Below are 9,047 nucleotides of genomic sequence, written 5' to 3' on the forward strand. Positions count from 1 at the left end.
AGAGACTTGGGAAGTTTCTGGGGGTTTTTCTCCGTTTGGCTGGAGAAGAAACTAGGTTGGAGAGGAGTCAGTGCCCGGCAGGAGGAGACCCGCCATCCGTGGCAGAGGCAAGAGCAGGCGCCTGACCCCCGGGCCCTCGCCCTTGTGATGCCCCCTGTCTGAACGTGCCCCTCGTGCCAAGGAACAGCTGGAGAGAGGGGTGAGCCGGAACCGGATGGGCCGATCGCGGTGGGGGGATGGAAGCGGTCCACAAAAGCCGCTAGCAGTCTGCCCTGCTAATGGCCTATTAGGAGCTGCAATTCAGGAGCATTCTTACCACCTGGATGTTAATAGCGGCAATTAGTTATCCACCTCGGCCTGCCGCGCGGAGAGGTTGCCAGGTGACGTGCTACGGGAGGGAAGGCTGCTCGCTGCCAAGCAGAGATGGGTTATGTCTTGGAGTCCGACGCCCGCCTGAGGAAGGCAGCTCGGAAGGGAAGCCCTTCCCTCAAAGACCCCCAGTTTGAACCCCCAGGCTCTCCCGATCCAGTCTGAGTCTGCCTCTGCTCCGTCCTGCCGGGCTGTACCAGACTCGGGAGGAGACGGCAGGCAGCCGTGAAGTCGGGCAGCCCCTTTCTCGTTTCTGCTAATGAAGTGAAGACTCTTGTTCCAAGGGATCCCCAAGAAAGCCTCTCCTGGTCCCTTCCTCGTCCTTTCCAAGCTGGAGGCCAGGGGCGCGGTTGTCCCAACACTCTGCTGTGAACTTGAAATAAAAAGTAGACATTTTATTTAGCATAGAACCGAAAAGTATCTGATGGCATTAAAGTAATAACAAGAGAGCAGCAGCAACAGCAATAATAATGATTTAAAAATAAATATCTTAAAAGATGGTTTTTAAATATAATTTTTATTTTATTTAAAAAACATTTCCCCCCACAATGATGCATGTCTACCCCAGTGGAATTGCAGGTTGGCTCCTGGAGGGAAAAATATTCTAAATTCTAAATTAATTAAATAAATAATTGAAAAATATTTTTCCCATGGTTCCATGATTCTTGTTCTCTTCCTCCCCTCTTCCCTCCTCACTCCAGGAGTGGACAAGGAATTCTATTGGGTTATACATGTAAAATACATTTTAAGTAGCTTAAATTCATAATAATTTTTTTTAAATATAAAAAAAATGAGGCAGGGGAGGGGGGGGGGGCAGCTGGGTGGCTCAGTGGATGGAGAGCCAGGCCTAGAGGCAGGAAGTCCTCCATTCAAATTTGACCTCAGACACTTCCTGGCTATGGGACCCTGGGCAAGTCACTGAACCAATACACAGTATGTATTCTAAGACAAAAGTAAGGATGTTTCTTTTCAAAATAATAATGATAATGCAGTTTTACATTGATTTCCATTGGCTTCATTTAGGAGGTGGGGACATGGGATAATGAACAGATTTAGCAAGACCCTCCAGCTGAAATCCTTCACTGGTCCTAGCTCATGTAGATTCATTAAGGTCATGAAAAGAGAAAGAAGTGGGAGGAAAGGAGGGAGAGAAACAAGAAGTACCAGGCATTTGTTCAATCAAATTCCATCAGGGCTGAGATTTGAACTCAGATCCTCTGATTACAGAGGACTTTCCCTGACCATCCCACACCACCTTTTCCTAGCCATTCCTTGATTTCCTTACCGTTTCCCATCCCTGCCCTTAGTGTGGCATATTTTTGAACAAGATAAACACAGATAAAAACAGTGGCACAGCATGGATACCACATGCAATGAAGAAAAGCCAGTAAAATGAGAGGACAAGATTAGATACATTCATCTTGGGTCCCATGCATTTTATGGAACAGATGCAACCACAAAACATTGGTTATTGAGGAGATGGGGATCCAACTTAATCCTCTCCATGAAGATTGGACAGCTGGTTTTGCTTGACTTTTTGTAATAACCCTTGGCAATTGATGTTTTTGACAGGTGCAGAGTGGATTATGCAGAGGAGGAAGGAAGGAGCCCAGGCTGTTGTTACATGGGGTGATCTGACAGCATCCAATGCCAATGGGGAGGAGGCAGAGGGGTGCAGTGTACCCATGGTCCTTTAGGTCCCAGGAGCAGTTTGAATCCTGCCCCTGCCACTTACTACCTCTCCAATCACAGGCAAGTCACTAAGTTGCTTTTGGCCTTGGTTTCCTCATAAAGAGCAACTGAGAGGGGTTGTATTAAAGAATGACTTTTCAGACCTCTCCATAACATGCTGGACCATCATCGTCTCCATCTCTATCCCAGAGCCCTTCAGGCCAGCTTTTGCTTTATCTTTCTGGGGGTCCAAGCTTCCATACCATTTCTCAGTTAGCTCCATGACATGTTCTAGGTGGTGCCTCCCACACTTTCCCTTTCCTATTCCCCTTTAAATGTTGTCCTTCCCGAATTCAAATCTAGTTCCTGCAGGGCAGATGCTGTCTCATTTGCTTGTATTTTTTCCACATTGCTTATAGGGACTAATATAGTCCCTCATCCATGAGCTTTTAACAAATTCTCTCCTCCTCTTCTTCCTTCCTTCCTTCCTTCCTTCCTTCCTTCCTTCCTTCCTTCCTTCCTTCCTTCCTTCCTTCCTTCCTTCCTTCCTTTCTTTCTTTCTTTCTTTCTTTCTTTCTTTCTTTCTTTCTTTCTTTCTTTCTTTCTTTCTTTCTTTCTTTCTTTCTTTCTTTCTTTCTTTCTTTCTTTCTTTCTTTCTTTCTTCTTTCTTTCTTTCTTCTTCTTTCTTTCTTTCTTCTTTCTTCCTTCCTTCCTTTCTTTCCTTTCCTTCCTTCCTTCCTTCCTTCCTTCCTTCCTTCCTTCCTTCCTTCCTTCCTTCCTTCCTTCCTTCCTTCCTTCCTTCCTTCCTTCCCTTCCTTTCTTCCTTTCTTTCTTTCTTTCTTTCTTTCTTTCTTTTCTTCTTTCTTTCTTTCTTTCTTTCTTTCTTTCTTTCTTTCTTCTTTCTTTCTTTCTTTCTTTCTTTCTTTCTTTCTTTCTTTCTTTCTTTCTTTCTTTCTTTCTTTCTTCCTTCCTTCCTTCCTTCCTTCCTTCCTTCCTTCCTTCCTTCCTTCCTTCCTTCCTTCCTTTCTTTCTTTCTTTCTTTCTTTCTTTCTTTCTTTCTTTCTTTCTTTCTTTCTTTCTTTCTTTCTTTCTTTCTTTCTTTCTTTCTTTCTTCTTCTTCTTCTTCTTCTTCTTCTTCTTCTTCTTCTTCTCTTCTTCTTCTCTCTTCTTCTTCTTCTTCTTCTTCCTCCTCCTCCTCCTCCTCCTCCTCCTCCTCCTCCTCCTTCTCCGCTTTCTCCTCTTTCTCCTCCCTCCTCCTCCTCCCACTCTTCTCCTCCTTCCCTTCAATAGGAAGATCCTACTGAAGGGGAAAGGAGGTACCAGCACACAGGCAAGTTAGAATAAAAGTCTAAAGAGTCAGGAGCAGAGCCCAGAGAGGAATAAAGAGGTGAATGTGATAGACTGTCCTTCCTTAAGATGGTTCTGGGAAGAATGATCATAAAGAAAGGAAGCAAAAGTGATGTGTCTGTCTTTTAGCTGAGAAAGCCTTTCAGGAATGGACAGATCAATTTTTTTAAGTTTTTGTTTTCAATATGCATTTTTCTAAACCCTTACCTTTCTGTCTAAACAATTCTAATACAGAAAGGCAAGGGCCAGGCAAAAGAGGTTAAGTGACTTGCCCAAGATCACACAGATAGGAAGTGTCTGAGACCACATTTGAACCAGAAATTCCCATCTCCAGGCTTGGCATTGCAGCTATCTTACCACACAGCTGCCCCTACAATGTGTACTTATTAATTAATTGATTGAACTTGAAGGAAAATGGAAAGCAGAGGTGAGGAGGAAGAGCATTCCAGCCTAGGATAGCAAGTGAAAAGGCAAGGAGGTGGTAGATAGAGGGTGTGTGTGATGAGTAATAGAGACCTCTGTAGCTAAATCATGGAGTATGTAGAAGGTAGTCAAGTCCAAGAAGCCTGGAAAGGTAGCAGGGGGGCAGGTTGTAAAGGGATTTCTGTGGCAAGCAGGGGATATTATATTTGATCCTAGAGGTAGTAGGGAACCACTGGAATTTACTGAATAGAGTAGGTGATCAAATTCGATTTGAGTTTAAGGTAAATTGCTTTGACAGTTGAATAGAAGGATTAAAGTGGAGAATAGAGAAGGCAGAAATACCAACTATTTCAATTTTCCATATGAGAGATGATGAAGACTTGAACAAATGTCATAGCTTTGTGATGGAAGACAATGGGACTTCTATAAGAGATATCGTGAAGTTAAAAACAAAAAGATTAAGTGACTTATCCAAGGTCATACCAGTAGGAAATAGCAGGGCTAGGATTTGAACTCAGATTACAAAGTAATCTTAATCACAAATTAATTAATTATTTAAAAATTACTTAATTACAAAGTAAAGACTTTCCCTGACCATCTCAAACCACCTTTTCCTAGCCATGCCTTCATTTCCCTACCTTTTTTCTATCCCCACCCTTCTAGTGTGGCATGTTTTTGAGCAAGATTAACATGGATTGGTGGCATAGCATGGATGGCATAGCAACCAAGAGAAACCAGTAAAATAAGTAAATAAAAATAAAATAAGTAAAAAAAATAAGTAAAAAATAAGTAAAATAAAAAATAAGATTTTATAATATATAATATAAATTATAATACATTATAATTTATATTATATATACATTATAAATCTTGTGCTCCATGTTTTTTCTGGAACAGATGCAGCCCAGAATATTGGTTATTGAGGAGATGAGGAACAATTGTATTTTATACACTTGTTTTATACACTTGTTTTCTGTTTCTGAACACAAACATCCATACTGCCCTGTAAAGATTACCCCTGGTGTGTGGTTTCCTTAGCCCTGAGGCACCCTTCCCCAATGCCAAAGTGGCTCGCTTTGTCCAGTTGGGAGATTGTGAAACCTGTTTGCCTCCTTGCTCTAGCATTTGATTTTTTAGTGATCCGTGGTCAGAAGGATCCAAGTCTTAGAGCTCGAAGATGTGAGGTCGAGTTCCAGGCCACAGAGTTAGATAGAAAGACCCTCAGATACCATCTAGTTCAGCCCACCATGGCTAAGTGGCTGGCTAGTCAGTATCAGGTGCCGTAGCTCTCTCAGATCCAAGAGGGTTCAAACAAACGATTCTTTTATTAAAAACATATTCTAATCCCCTCAGGCAAAAGCAAGAAAAAACCCTCAGGCAAAAGCAAGAAAAAAATGACGGAGAAAGATAAAAACAGCTAAAAACCACCAGCCAGAAAGAACGTGGAATGCAGCTGGCCAGGAGATTCCCCAGATCTCAAAAGCTCTCCATTAAAATCTTCCAAACTGCTTTTATACTTTTCTTTGCACAAAGAGCCCATGACTAGGTCCCAGATTAATCCACCAGGGGGCAAAGTGAACTCAAACCTCCTCATACCAGCCCTCCTCTCAATAGTCCTGGCTTTTATTGTCCCTGGAGGGCTCGGTGACAATCATTTCATTTCTCTCCAATTTCACCAGGATCCCTGGCCCGCGCACATCCCGAAGGAGAATCCCCTTCCTCTACCATTCTAGAGATGGGGGTCTCCATTTTGCCTGAGCTTAGGGGCTTTCACAATCAGGGGACCCCATTCCCAATTAGGGTAACCCCTTCCACTTTTGGTCTACTGACCATGAGGAAGTATTTTTTGCCAGTAACACCCTACAGCTTCTATCCACTGATCTTAGTATTGCCCTTTGGGGTCAGGTGCACAAACCTGGTCTTATTTCTGACCCTTGAAGACAATGAACAAGAGGAAGACATCAGTGAATGGGGTGATGGGAATGGTGGATTTATTGTCATCAGACCTGGATTTGAATCCTGGGATTGTCCCTCAGGATCTTGTGATCCAGAACAAATAACTGAGCCTCTTTGTGCCTCAGATGGACCAGATGACTTCAAAGGGCTCTGATTTTTTTTTTTTTTGTAATACTGAACTTGACGAAAAACAAGACACGGGCATCCCCATTTCAGCAGAGCAAAGCAGAAAAAGAGGAACTGAATACCATGTCACTGGTCTCTCTGTCCATGTAATTTGCTTTTCTTTTCCCTTTTCTATTACATATAATAAGTTCAGTATGTTCCTTTCAAAGGTGTTCTGAGTGCCTGGACTTCTAAGGTTCCTTTTTAGCACTAAAGCCACAACCACATGCCTGCATTCCCTTAGTAAGACTTCTTGTCTCCAGGCTGACCAACCCAATTTTTTATTTAACTCTTTCTAAGAAAAAATGGCCTCTTCTCAACCACTGGTTAATCATGTGACCCTTGGCCAGTCAATGAATCGGTCAATATGAATGAAGTGATTACCATGTGCCAAGCACTGTGTTAAGTGCTGGGCACACAAAAGGAGGCAAAAAAAATAGTCCCTGACCTCGGGGAGCTCACAAGCTAATGGAGAGGGTGGGGGAGGACAATAAACAAATGGTTATCTACAAATAAGCTATATACAGGATAAATAGGAAATGATGAAAAGAGGGAAGGCATTAGAATTAAGAGGGGTTGTGAAAGGCTTCCTGGAGATCATATTTTAGTGGGGACTTAAAAGGAAGCCAGGGAAGCCAGTAGCCAGGGATGAGCATGGGGGACAGCTGGAGAAAATGCCTGGTCAATTAAAGTCTCAGTTTTGTCATCTGAAAAATAGGGATATGATTAATTGGCAAATCAGCTAGTATTTATTAAACATCTGCTACATGCATGTCACCTGGCAGCTAGGTGGCTCACAGGATAGAGTTCTGAGTCTGGAGTCAGGAAGCCTCATCTTCATGAGTTCAGATCTAGCCTCAGATACTCACTAGCTGTATGACCCTGAGCAAGTCACTTAACCCATTTCCTCATCTGTAAAATGAGCTGGAGAATAAAATGTCAGACCACTCCAGTATCTTTACAGAGAAAACCTTAGTGTCTCTACATTAGACTTTGGGGGATACAAAGGCAAAAGTCAAAATGTCTGTCCTTAAGGCAGAAACCTCATTTGAGAAAGATGTTCACAGATAAGCAAGTACAGGATATGTATAAAAGAAATATGTTGGTGAGGATGAGGGAAAGTAGCAGCTGGGGAGATCAGGGAAGACCTCTTGTAGGAGGTGATGTTTATGCTATACCTTGAGGGGAGCTAAGGATTCTAAGAGGTGGAGGGGTGGAGAGAAGGACCTCTGGGCAATATCTTCTTCATAAGGTTATTTGGAAGAAAATGCTTACTTAAGGTTGAATTGGAGCTGTCCACAGCTGTAAGGGACTTCAGAAGCCAGTTAATCTGACTCCTTCATTTTACAGATGAGGAAACTGAGGTCTTGGCTAAATGACTTGACCAATCATCACATGTAAAGTAAGCATCAGAACTAGAATTTGAACCCAGGTTCTCTTGGGCTTTTTCCATTGTCTCATAAACTTCTATCTCAATGTTTTGATGGATCTGTGATCTCATTTTTGCATGTTCTCAACAACAGTGCAGAGAGCAGCCATCCATATTTTCTCATACCTAGCCTCCCACACATCCTCCATGGAGGATCCATCCAGTTTTCCAGGAGCTTCCCTTTAGGTGTCATGCATTGTGTGGAGGTCAGTGGAGTTCTCAAGCATAAGCTACTAATAAAATGTACCCAGGACAGGAAAGAATAGACGGAACGAGTTCATCGGGCTTGGGTCTTAACATTTTAAGACTTCGCTTTTCATGGGAGCTTTAAGGTTCTCCCCCAAATTCCCCAAACTGTAATTACAGGAAGGTAAGTGAATAAAGGGTTGAACTTGGAGTCAGGAAGACCTGAGCTGAAAATCCAAACTTAGATGTAAGTCAACTCAAGTCTTGTTGTCTCTCAGTACGTTTCCCCAGAGATAAAATAGGAGGAATTAGACTCAATAACCTTTGAGGTCTCATTTCCTGCTTCAAATCTACAATCCTTTAACCTTGTTAACTGGTATCCACAATGGAGCTACCCATAAGCACCCCATCTGGCTAGAACATCCAGAAAGAATCCCCCTTGCACTTGGTCCTTTGTCTCAGGGGTGGCATGCAGATCTTTGTGAAGACCTTGATGGGAGAGACCATCACTCTTGAAGATCTCAGTGACACCATTGAGAATGTCAAGGCAAAGAAGTTGCAAAGAAGATGGTTGTCCCCATCTGACTGCAGCATCCAGAAAGAATCCACCTTGCACTTGGTTCAGGGGCAGATCTTTGTGAAGACCTTGACTGGGGAGACCATCACTCTTGAAGAATATCTCAGTGACACCATTGAGAATGTCAAGGCAACGATGTAGGACAAAGAAGGCATTCCTCCAAACCAGCAAAGGTATATAGGTATATTTGCTGGTATATAGGTAAGAAGATGGCTGCACCCTGTCTGACTATAATATCCAGAAAGAATCCACCTTGCACTTGGTCCTTTGTCTCAGGGGTGGCATGCAGATCTTTGTGAAGACCTTGACTGGGGAGACATCACTCTTGAAGAAGATCCCCGTGACACCATTGAGAACATCAAGGCAAAGATCCAGGACAAAGAAGGCATCTCCCCAGAGCAGCAGAGGCTGATTTTTGTTGGAAAATAGTTAGAAGATGGTTGTCCCCATCTGACTGCAGCATCCAGAAAGCCCTGGCAGGTAGAAGTCATCCAATACATTTGAGTCTGTGAGATGTTAAGATCACACAAAGAATAATAATTACAGGTAGAGTCAGGAAGGCTACAATTCAAATCCTGTCTCAAATATTCAATAGCCATGCCATCCTGGATGAGCCATCTCCTTTCTGTCATGCTCAGTTTTCTCCTCTATAAAATGGGTAATAATAATAGCACCTGCCTCCCAGGGTTATTTGTGAGGACATGATGAGATAACATCCGCACAGCACTTAGCAAACGTTAAAGTGCTCCCTAAATGTTAGTTCTTATTACAAGATAAGATCGAAGGGGCTACAGCCATGGAAAATGAAGAATTGTGAAAAGTGCTCACCTTGTCAGGGTAATTCAATTTTCAGGAGAGGATGCTCTTGAGAGTAGAATTACCAAAGATTGGGAAAAAGCAATGTGGGGTTTGGCGTGTGTGTGT

At 42.8% G+C, this 9,047-nt stretch overlaps 1 pseudogene; it reads left to right on the forward strand.

Moving 5' to 3' along the window:
- The first annotated feature begins 4,868 nt into the window (after positions 1-4,868).
- LOC107651082 (polyubiquitin-B-like) lies at positions 4,869-9,047 on the forward strand (annotated as a pseudogene).

This window comes from Monodelphis domestica, chromosome 2 (genome assembly GCF_027887165.1).
Source record: "Monodelphis domestica isolate mMonDom1 chromosome 2, mMonDom1.pri, whole genome shotgun sequence".
Taxonomy (NCBI): domain Eukaryota; kingdom Metazoa; phylum Chordata; class Mammalia; order Didelphimorphia; family Didelphidae; genus Monodelphis; species Monodelphis domestica.